The 12,016-nt window shown below is 37.1% G+C and overlaps 1 long non-coding RNA gene across 1 annotated transcript; it reads right to left on the bottom strand.

Annotated features, from left to right (window-relative positions):
* Nucleotides 1-1,961: 1,961 nt before the first annotated feature.
* On the bottom strand, nucleotides 1,962-7,027 carry LOC104098523 (uncharacterized). Its single transcript, XR_011407782.1, has 3 exons — nucleotides 6,648-7,027; nucleotides 5,120-5,337; nucleotides 1,962-2,338 (listed from the first exon to the last, which is right to left on the bottom strand). It is a non-coding gene; the product is annotated as an uncharacterized lncRNA (long non-coding RNA).
* Between the last annotated feature and the right edge of the window lie 4,989 nt (nucleotides 7,028-12,016).

Genomic DNA, 12,016 nt, shown 5'->3' with positions numbered 1-12,016 from the left:
AATTACACAATACTTTAATAGATTATTTCAGCTTGCGAAGCTAATTGATAAATTGGAAAATCCTTGGAATTTAATGAATTATTATTCTTGCTTGTTAAAGAATTAATTGTTATTCCTGTAAATTATATTTAATTGATAAATTGGAAATTATTGAATTGAAGGAATTTAATTAATATATTGAGAATTGTTGCATTTGAAGAAATTTGATTATTTTCGCTGATTAAATAAATTATTTTAAATTCTGTAAATCATGCTGATTTAAATATCCTAGTTGAATTTCAATTATTATTATTGACCCATAGTGAGTGTCAAAGTCGACCATCTCGTCTCTACCACTTCGAGATTAGGCTGGATACTTACTGGGTACACGTTGTTTACGTACTCATACTACATTTGCTGTACTTTTTGTGCAGGAACTGAGGCAAGTACTAGTGGGGGACCTATCGTCTTACACCCACGTTATCCAGGGGCATAGTGGTGAGCTGTTTCTCTGATATGTTCTGCAGCTACTAGTGTCTCTCTTTGTAATTTTTTTTTTATTCTGTCTATTTTTATTTCAGACAGTATTTGAGGTTTTGTATAATGTACTAGATGCTCGTACACTTCTGACATCAGGTCTTGGCACATATATTGGTAGAATTTGGGTTTTATTATTTCTATTTGTTTTAAATTTAGTCAATGAATACTTAATATATTAAGTTGGCTTGCCTAGCCGTAGTGTTGGGCGCCATCACGACCTATAGGTGAAATTGGGTCGTGACAACTGATGTATTGGTCCACGTGGCATTCGACCCGACCGAGAAATAACCTCAACCATTTGGATTTGTTTGTTCAGTGTTTGGCGATTGTTGGGGCTGGAATGTGAAGAATCCACCATTGTTAAAGGATGAAGAAGCTTGGTCGAACTTAGAGATAAAATTGATCGGAGCTTGTTTGCACCAGTTTTGAACCAAAAATCGTAGCTTCAGACGTCAGTCGTAAAACGCAAAGCATTGAAGGAACGGGGTATGAACATATCTGAAGTTTGTGGAAAGATTTTGAAATTTGTTCATTTCGAGGCTGGAAACCATTATAAATTGATTTATGCCAATACTTGTTGGAAATATTGAATTTGTACCAGAAAACTTTGAATTGCCATTGTTGAACGATCCGAAAGCTTGAGTTGATTTGGAACCTGAAAATTTGTCGCGGAATCAATTGGGTGTTTCGACTTTTGAATCAATGATTTTGAGTTATTTCTCGTTTCAAAACATCACTTCTACGGTCTTTGAGAAGTTTATCATCACTTCTACGGTCTTTGAGAAGTTTATACTGACTTTGCAGTCTGTTGGTTGAAATTTTCAAATTCCTTCTAAAGAACAAATCTGGGGTTGATAAAAATTTGAAGTACTAATTAAGGTTTGTTGAAATCATTTTGAAACCCTATTGAATTGAGGCTGAGAATCGGGAATAGTTGCTGGTTCGAGGAGCTCGTAGTGGGCATTGTTGAATCCTCTACTGCTGGGTTTCTTTGCTGAGATCAATTGTGTTAATCTGCTTGACTAAAGTTGATTGGAGCTTAAAGCACTGCTTCAGTACCTTGCTGTGAGGATTGAATTTTAAGCTTAAAGCATTGCTTCAGTATCTATTAATCCAAGTGTAGTGGTGAAATTGCTGAACTCGAATTGATTCTAGCTCGGTGAAATCGACTCCACCATTGTTGCTGAACTAAATTGGCTTTTAGTTGTTTTATGTTAACCCGGATAGGTCGGTTATTTATGGGTCTAACGCCACATGAACCAATACATCAGTGACACCTATTTAATTAAAGGACCCACATTTGCCATCTCATAGTTCTGATAAAAAGAGGGGCATTTTTAACCAAAAAATTAATGTTTAGGTCAATTTTGGCCCAATAGGTAGAACATGACAAATTTAAGCCATTTCCAATACGTTAGGGGCATTAGGGGCATTTCTGACCCTTTATCTGTAAAATATAAGTTGTGTCATTCCTTTCAATAGAACTTGAACTAAATTGGATGACAAGGTAAGAACCAGATACTATACTCATACTGCCAAATGAAATGAGAAGAAGCATTTATATCAAATTATTACCAGGCCGTCCAGCCACCAAATTGGTCAAAGTGAACTGCAAAACCATCATGCCAAACAAGAATTCACTCACAGATATTCGCGAGAATCACAGCCATTTGAAGGAGCTTAAGCATGAGCTGAAGCTCAGGCATTGAACATTCCGGTTGGAGGAACATCCCCTCTCATTACTCTCCAAGGGCCACCATAAAACATTGGTTTCATTAGAGGCACTGCTTCCCCAGAATGTTCTTTCCCAGTATTTCTCCTGTCAGAATGAAGAGACAAAGCTTTTATATTAAGACAAGATTTTTGAAGAAAAACAGACTATCACAGAAAAGTAAATCGTTTGATCCTCCATGCATAACCCTATGGCTGTCCAACGGGACGGGACGGGACGAGACGGGATAAAATTAACGGGACGGGACGACATTTAGCCGGGACGGTGACGGGACGGGACGAAACGGGACAAATGGGACGAAACAGTAGGCCCATCCCGTCCTGCTAACAAACGGGACGGGTTCGCGGGCCTTAAGTGTCGTTTTTAAAAAAAAAATTATTTAAGCATTGAGTTTGGCAACGGTTATTCTTTTGACAATGACTAAGTCTTTAAAGTTTGCAACAACTAGTTTTTTAACTTATTTAATAAACTTAAAAATTAAACAAAAATTAGGAAACTAAGTAAAGAATTATAAAATATTAAAACAAAAGATTTGTAATGAAATATTCTAGTAATTATAAATTTATAATAGAGTTATAATTTATTTAATATAATTTCAAGTCATTAAGTAATTAAGTAAGAGTGTAAGACAATTCATAAAAAAAATTCAAACGCTTAGAGCCTTTTATTTTATTAATAGAACTTTCAAATCTCACATACAAATATAATTCTTTTGAAGAGCACCTAATCTACGCAGCCACCTCCTAGGTAGGGTCCTCCGCTAATGAATGTCTATGATCTCCGATTTGAAATCTTGCCGCGCTAAAAACACTCTCCGATGGTACTGATGATGCTTGAATAGAAAGGATATCTCAGGCCATTATTGAAAGTGTTGGAAAAGTATTGCCACGCTCCCTCTACCATGCCAAAAGTTGTTTGTTGCCTTCTTCGTCTTTAATACTTTCCAATCTTTGATTAAGATAAGAATCAAGTTCATCATCAATAGAGAAATCAAAACCTGTTATATCATTCATATCTTCCCATAGAACTTTTACTCTAGACTTAGAAGTAGAAAAAGCAGTTTCACCACTTGTTGTTTCCATAAATTTATATTTATCAAACATTGATCTAACATAAGAGTATATGTTAGCTTGGCAGTCTTCGAGAGATGGTTGTTCATTTTCTTGAATTGCTAAATTCTCATAAATTTTATGAACAAGTATGGGTTAAGTATAGTAGAAATTAAATAAACTTGGGGAATATGGAAAAAATACTTTTTAGATTTTACAATCATTTCATTAATGGCCGGTGCATTAGTTGGATTAGTTTTATACTTACCAAATACAACAGAAATTCCACAAATATACCATAATATTTGTGTAACAGTAGGATAATATATATCAGAAAATTGTTTTGTAGCATAATAAATTTTTTATAAAATTTAGTAAGCAATTGGAGCCATTGCCCAACGGCTAGAATTCAAAAAAAAAAAAGGACGCGGGACAGGCGGGACGGGACAGGATGAGACCGGACGGGACGGAACGGGACGGGACGAGACGGGACAAACGGGACGAAATGGTCATCCCGTCCCATCCCGTGTCCCGTTTAACATGGGCCCATCCCGTTTAGAATTAAGTGGGACGGGACGGGACCGGGACATAACCCCAAGCCTCTTATGTTGATCAGAAGAATTTACATCTCTCATAATAGTCTTCACAAGTGGAAATGGGTAATGATCTTGAGCAATGAAAATTCATTCCATGTAGCAGATAGATACCAAAAAAAAAAAAAAAGCGATTAATCTAGTCTTACAAGACAGGATCAGCAAAAAGAAAGAGAACCAACTTAAATAGTAGAGACATAAAAATGCAGATAATCCTCCAATTTTGACTGCATTGAGGTTCTAACATAGGAAGACAGACATTCACTCCTTAACTTGTACATTATAATCATAGTGGTAAGAAGAGATAGTATGTTCGCAGTCAAATTTTGCGTAAGGAATAGACAATAACACTGACGAACTTCCTTATATGGATTTAGTAGGATACAGATTCTATGATTTTTTTTTTTTTTTCTGATCTTAGCTTATAAAAATCCAAATTTTCAGTTGATCTCAGAGTCAAATTTGATCCCAAATTGCGCTGTAGTTTCACTTTAACGGCAAACTTGAAGCAACACAAATAGATACAGCATGTTAAAAAAGAAACCAATGAAAGCACCACTCTCTTCCTATAAATTTCTCTATACTTTTAATATCCTGACTCTTCCTTTTGTTCCTTGAGAAAGCTCATTTTTGACTCATGCTTATGCTACACAGTTTACATATTCTTTTTGTTAACTAATGTAGATTATTAGATTTACCATCTTGTTAACTTTCCTAGATTAGAACTAAAACACATATCTTTTTTGATAACCGAGAAGTCCCCGAGGTTCAGCTCGCGCAAAGTTCGAAACTCAGTTGTCAATGGTGATGGATCCATTACTTGTAGCAGTGAGGCAAACAATGTGTGACACACAAGAAGGAAATCACCTCCAAGGGAGCAAAAGTTAAACTGCTTGCACTCATCACTAAGTGCCTGTCCTCTGTAAAACAAGGGATTGATGGATGACTGCTTGCCGACCCAACCACCTCCTTCTCAACCAAAGAATCAAGGTTCCAGGAAGTAAATAAGGGAAGTCTAATATAGTGATCCCTGTACCTATAGTGTACTTCCCAAAACCATCTTTCAGCAAGCCACTACTTTCAACTTCTGAAGCTACTATTACCCAAATGTGTCAAAAAGAAAGGGCAAGTGTTTAACAGATCATTATAACATATCTGAGTAAAATATCTAAGCATCAGTAATGACATTGATACAGTGTTAACCCAATGACCTGATGCCACCATACCTTATAGAGTTGCTCAGTGATGACTGCCCCGATAACTCCAGTATAAAATGCACAGACGTAGATTGTGACCGGAGGAGTAAATGATCTTGGTCTCCTGTATGGTTCAACAATGTCCCAAAGAATTGTCTTTTCCCATTTTGAGTATACATAATCTGCATATTTCCTCCACAAATACATTACCATGTTCACAAGATTTTTACTTTACCAGCTCAACTGCACTGATGGAACAAGAGGTTAACTTGTATACAGATATGACTGTTGTCATGCATAAAACAGTAAGATAGTTCACAAGGGATACTTTCTTTTTACAGAATTCCAGAGTTTGACAACCATAATAACTGGTTACTATGAAAAGATGTATTGACATGGGTTAGTAAAAGTAATATCAGGAACCTGTACTACTGGAGAAACATTTGCAAGAGAAAAGAAGCAGAGTAGGATTTTAGCAACATAGGGAGATCAGTTAAGGAGGACAAATGCTAACAATACAAGACCTTTTCTGCTGCTGTTGCCTATCTCCACATTATCATCAGCCACTCAAGAGGTAAACATATTTTCCTTAATTGTAATCAATCAGTTTACGTTAAATCCAAGCGATATCCATCTTTTATGCTATGTTAATATCTCTACTAAACTTGTTGAATATGATTGCTACTCAATAACTGTGAGACCACCTTTTGGTCATAGGAAACATTTCTATGATTAGCTAATAACCATTCATTTGTTCGTCTCTGCATTTGTCTTACTACCAGCAGAACAATAGAACACATAAAAATATAAAAATGGAGATCAATTCAATCAGCACACTAAGCTCCAGTAACAGTGAAAGATCCAACCAACACAAAAATTAAAATCTGTAAAAGAAAACTTGGAAGACGTTCTAATCATTCAAAATTATTATTATACACTAAGTAATAATTATTCAACATATCAAAACCCCAAGGGCGGAGGGATTTATACGAATTTTAGGGATACTCCAATATTAACTAGTTTCAAACGCTGAGATCAAGGAGGGTTAGAAATTGGAAACGGTTGTTTCAACAATAAGAAGGAATTGACAAATGATACGAATTTATGATTTTTGTCGTGTCAATGCAACTTTTACGACCGTATTCTCTGACTATTTTCTCTATATAAGAGAAGCGTTCAGATAATTGATTATTAGTACGTAATAACAAAAGGCTGATTTGTAATACTCATTATTTCAGAGCGAATGTCAGCGGAAGCAAATAAGAACGAATTTCAACTTCTAAACTCAAATTATTCTCTTTTTTCCCCTTTTCTATAGGAGAAACTTCCAGATAACTGATGACTAACACCAAATGAAGATAAGTAAAAACCCATAATTTCAGAGCCAAAATCGCATTTGAAGCAAATAAGAAAGCATATCAACCTGTAAATGTGACTAACAACTGTTATAACTTAAATCTTTTATGAACCCAATTCGCAATCATGTTATCTAACTATAGGATAATTTTGAAGAAGGGAGTAGGGTTTCTGACAGAGAGTAGAGAATGGAGGAACTTACAAGCTCGATTTCGTTAGACAGAGAGATCTCGAGGAGTTCACAGCAGTCAGCAGCAGCAGAGTGTTGTTTAACCCAAAATTGATTTTAAAATAGACATTAGCAATTACAATTATCCAAAGTTTGCTTAATAAAATAATTAAGTAAAGCAGAATTAAAGAATGGAATAAAGAATTTTTTATTGGGCATCGTTCTTTGATATAGCTACACAAGAGCGAATTCCAATCCTTCAAGGATTTAGTCGAAATGATAGCTTTGTATATCATGCGTAGAGTGAGCAAAGTATTTATAGGTTAAGTGGGATGTGATCCTTTCCAATTTCGAGCCTATGTGCTCTTTATGTGGTTAGTGGGCGGCGAGATCCTCACCGGCTGTTTCTGATGGGTCAACCGCTTGTGTAAGGAAGATATATTCTATTGACTTTGAAATATCAAGCCAACTAAAGAAATAGTAAAGAAAATTTTATGATAAATATTTTTTTAGTTTCACATTAAATATTTAGTTCTTGTCAAACTCATGAGATCATTGATGACATCAATAAAGCAATCTTAAATACTATAAATATGTGTCTTTCTCTCATTGTAAAATACACCAACAAAGAGAGAAAGAAAGAGTGAGTCATCACAGACAGAGTATAAGAAAATAGTCTGTGAGAAAAATAGAAAGTGAGCGATATTGGAGTGAGATGGGAATATCAAAAGAGGGTTATTTTTTTTAGTGTTGTAGTGGTCTTTGGAGTATTTTACTCGGGCCTACAAAGTATAAATTCCTTGCTATAGTGATATCAGTTGCTCCACTCAGGGCCGTGGTTTATCCCTTATTCAAAAGGGTTTTTCACGTAAAAATCTTGGTGTCGTTGTCACTCTTTTATTCTTATTAATTACTGTATCCCGATGCTACGTTATTATTCCGTTTTTATTACTGTGAATATTATTTTTCTAGGGGTTTATTCCCAACAACTGGTATTAGAGCAAAGGTTCTGCTCGTTTACAAGAATACTATTCACTGTCGGTAATACTATACTCGGTAAAAAATAAAAATATCCTGAGTAAAGTACGAGGTAGCAAAATTTAACGGAGATAGCGGTTTCTCAACATGGCAAAGAATGATGAGAGATCTGCTCATCCAACAAGGATTACACAAGGTACTAGATATTGATGCCAAAATGTCTGATACCATGAAAGCTAAGGATTGGCCTGACTTGGATGAAAGGGCAGCTAGTGCAATCAGGTTGCACTTATCAGATGATGTGGTAAATAACATCATTGATGAAGACACCGCACGTAGCATTTGGACAAGGTTGGAAAGCCTATACATGTCCAAAACGCTAACAAATAAATTATACCTGAAGAAGCAGCTATACGCTCTGCACATGGGTGAAGGTACGAATTTTTTGTCACATTTAAATGTGTTTAACAGACTAATCACACAGCTCGCCAATCTCGGGGTGAAAATTGAGGAAGAAGAAAAAGCCATCTTGTTGTTGAACTCGTTGCCATCTTCGTACGATAATCTGGCAACAACCATCCTGCACGGTAAGACTATCATTGAGTTGAAAGATGTCACATTGGCTCTTCTACTCAATGAGAAGAAGAGAAAGAAGCCTGAAAATCAAGAACATGCTCTCATCACAGAAGGTAGAGGCTGGAGTTATCAAAGGAGTTCGAGCAACTATGGTAGATCCGGAGCTCGTGGAAAGTTTAAGAACCGATCCAAATCAAGAGCTAGAAATTGCTACAATTGTGATCAACCAGGTCACTTCAAAAGAGATTTCCCAAATCCAAGGAAAGGCAAAGGTGAAACTAGTTGCCAGAAGAATGATGACAACACAGCCGCTATGGTGCAAAATAATGATAATGTTGTCCTCTATATAAACGAGGAAGAGGAATGCATGCACTTATCAGGTCTAGAGTCAGAATGGGTGGTTGATACAACAACATCTTACCATGCCACACGAGTAATAGATCTTTTTTGCAGATATGTAACAGGTGATTTCGGCCTTGTGAGAATGGGTAACACAAGTTACTCAAAAATTGCGAGGATCGGTGACATTTGTATCAAGACAAATGTCGGATGCACATTGGTTTTAAAGGATGTGCGATATGTACCTAATTTGCGGATGAACTTGATCTCGGGAATTACTTTAGACGAATATGGATACGAGAACTATTTTGCAAATCAAAGTGGAGAATCACCAAGGGATCATTGGTGATTTCAAAGGGAGTTGCTCGTGGCACATTGTAGAGGACAAATGCAGAAATATGCCAAGGTGAACTGAATGCGGCACAGGATGAGATTTCTGCAGATTTGTGGCACAAAAGGATGGGTCATATGAGCGAGAAGGGATTGAAAATTCTTGCCAGGAAATCACTCATTTCTTATGCCAAAAATACAACGATAAAACCTTGTGACTACTGTTTATTTGGTAAGCAGCATAGAGTCTCATTTCAGACATCGTCTGAAAGAAAATTGAATATACTCGATTTGGTATATTCTGATGTTTGTAGTCCAATGGAAATTGAATATATAGGTGGTAACAAATATTTTGTTACTTTTATTGATGATGCTTCACGAAAATGATGGGTTTATATTTTGAAAACCAAAGATCACGTGCTTCAGGTTTTCCAGACGTTTCATGCTATGGTGGAAAGGGAGACATGTCAAAAGCTAAAGGTGTTCGGTTCAAGGGAATTTGAAGAGTATCGTTCGAGCCATGGAATCAGACATGAAAAGACAGTTCCTGGAACCCCACAACACAATGGCGTAGCCGAAAGGATGAATCGCACCATTGTGGAGAAGGTGAGAAGCATGCTCAGAATGGCTAAACTGCCTAAGTCATTTTGGGGTGAAGCAATTCAGACAACTTGTTACCTGATCAATAGGAGTCCATCAGCTCTGTTGGCCTTTGACATCCCAGAGAGAGTTTGGACCAACAAAGAGGTGTCCTACTCGCATCTGAAGGTGTTCGGTTGTAAGGCTTTTGCACATATACCAAAGGATCAGAGAACAAAGATGGATGATAAATCTGTTTCATGCATATTCATTGGATATGGAGATGAAGAGTTCGGATACAGATTGTGGGATTCTGTAAAGAAGAAGGTCATCAGAAGCAGAGATGTAGTCTTCCGAGAAAGTGTAGTTGGAACTGCTGATGATATGCCAGAGAAGGCCAAGAATGATATAATTCCTAAACTTATTACTATTCCTTCTACTTCTAACAATCCCACAAGTACAGAAAGTAGGACCGACAAGGTTGCCGAGCAGGGGGAGCAACCCGGTGAGGTTATTGAGCATGGGGAGCAACTTGATAATGATGTCGAACAAGTGGAGTACCCTACTCAGGAAGAAGAACAACCTCAACCTATGAGGAGATCATAGAGGCCAAGGGTAGAGTCATGCAAGTACCCTTCCATAGAGTATGTCTTCATCAATGATGATGGGGAGCTAGAAAGTCTTACGGAGGTATTGTCTCATCCAGAAAAGAACCAGTGGATGAAAGCCATGCAAGAGGAGATGGAATCTTTGCAGAAAATGGCACGTACAAGCTGATTGAACTTCCAAAGAATAAAAGAACACTCAAATGTAAGTGGGTCTTTAAACTCAAGAAAGATGGAAACGGCAAGCTGGTCAGATACAAAGCTCGAGTGGTGGTTAAAGGCTTCGAACAGAAAAAAGGTATTGATTTTGACGAAATTTTCTCACCTGTTTTCAAAATGACTTCTATTTGAACAATCTTGAGCTTAGCAGCTAGCCTAGATTTTGAAGTGGAGCAGTTGGATGTGAAAACTGCATTTCTTCATGGAGATTTGGAAAAGGAGATTTATATGGAGCAAACAGAAGGATTTGAAGTAGCTGAAAGGAAACACATAGTGTGCAAACTAAATAAGAGCCTTTATGGGTTGAAGTAGGCACCAAGGTAGTGGTACAAGAAGTTTGACTCATTCATGAAAAGTCAAACTTACACAAAGACATATTCTGATCCATGTGTATACTTCAAAAGATTTTCTGAAAATAATTTATTATATTATTGTTGTATGTGGATGACATGTTAATTGTAGGAAACGACAATGGGTTGATCGCAAAGTTGAAGGGAGATCTGTCCAAGTCATTTAATATGAAGGATTTGGGCCCAGCACAACAAATTTTAGGCATGAAGATAGTTCTAGAGCGGACAAGCAAGAAAGTTGTGGCTGTCTCAGGAGAAGTACATCGAACGTATACTGGAACGCTTCAACATAAAGAATGCTAAGCCAGTCAGCACACCTCTTGCTAGTCATCTAAAGTTGAGCAAAAAGATGTGTCCTACAATAGTGGAGGAGAAAAGGAACATGGCTAGAGTTCCTTATTCTTCTGCAGTCGGAAGCTTGATGTCTGCAATGGTATGCACTAGACCTGATATTGCTCATGCAGTTGGTGTTGTCAGCAGGTTTCTTGAAAATCCTGGAAAAGAACACTGGGAAGCAGTCAAGTGGATACTCAGGTACCTGAGAGGTACCACAGGAGATTGTTTAAGCTTTTGAAGATCTGATCCAACCTTGAAGGGCTATACAGATGCTGATATGGCAGGTGACATTGATAACAGAAAATCCACTACTGGATATTTGTTCACATTTTTAGGTGGAGCTATATCATGGCAGTCGAAATTACAAAAGTGTGTCGCACTCTCTACAACTGAAGCGGAGTATATTGCCACTACTGAAGCTGGCAAGGAGATGATATGGTTGAAACGGTTCCTTCAAGAGCTTGGATTGCATCAGAAGGAGTATGTCGTCTATTATGACAGTCAAAGTGCAATAGACCTTAGCAAGAACTCCATGTACTATGAAAGGACCAAACACATCGACACGAGATATCACTGAATTTGAGAAATGGTAGAGAATGAATCTCTAAAAGTCTTGAAGATCCATACAAGTGAGAATCACTCGGATATGCTGACCACGGTGGTACCAAGAGACAAGTTCGAGCTATGCAAAGAACTTGTCGGCATGAACTCTATATGAAAAACTAGAGTTAACTCCTTTAGGTGCATGGGATTGGAGGGGGAGATTTGATAGGTTCATCCCATGTGTAAGGAAGACATCTTCCTTTTGGCTTTGAAATGTAAAGTCAACTAAAGGAATAGTAAGGAAGATTTTATGGCAAATATTTCTTTGGTTTCACATTGAATATTTGACCCTTGCCAAACTCATGAGATCATTGATGACATAAATGAAGCAATCCTATACACTATAAACATGTGTCTTGCTCTCATTGTAAAATACACCAACAAAGAGAGAAAGAAAGAGTGAGTCATCACAGACAGAGTATAAGAAAAATAGTCGGTGAGAAAAATAGAGAGTGAGCGATATTGTAGTGAGGTGGGAATATCAAAA

This window comes from Nicotiana tomentosiformis, chromosome 5 (assembly GCF_000390325.3).
Source record: "Nicotiana tomentosiformis chromosome 5, ASM39032v3, whole genome shotgun sequence".
Lineage (NCBI taxonomy): Eukaryota > Viridiplantae > Streptophyta > Magnoliopsida > Solanales > Solanaceae > Nicotiana > Nicotiana tomentosiformis.
This window is presented reverse-complemented; position numbering and strand designations above follow the sequence as displayed.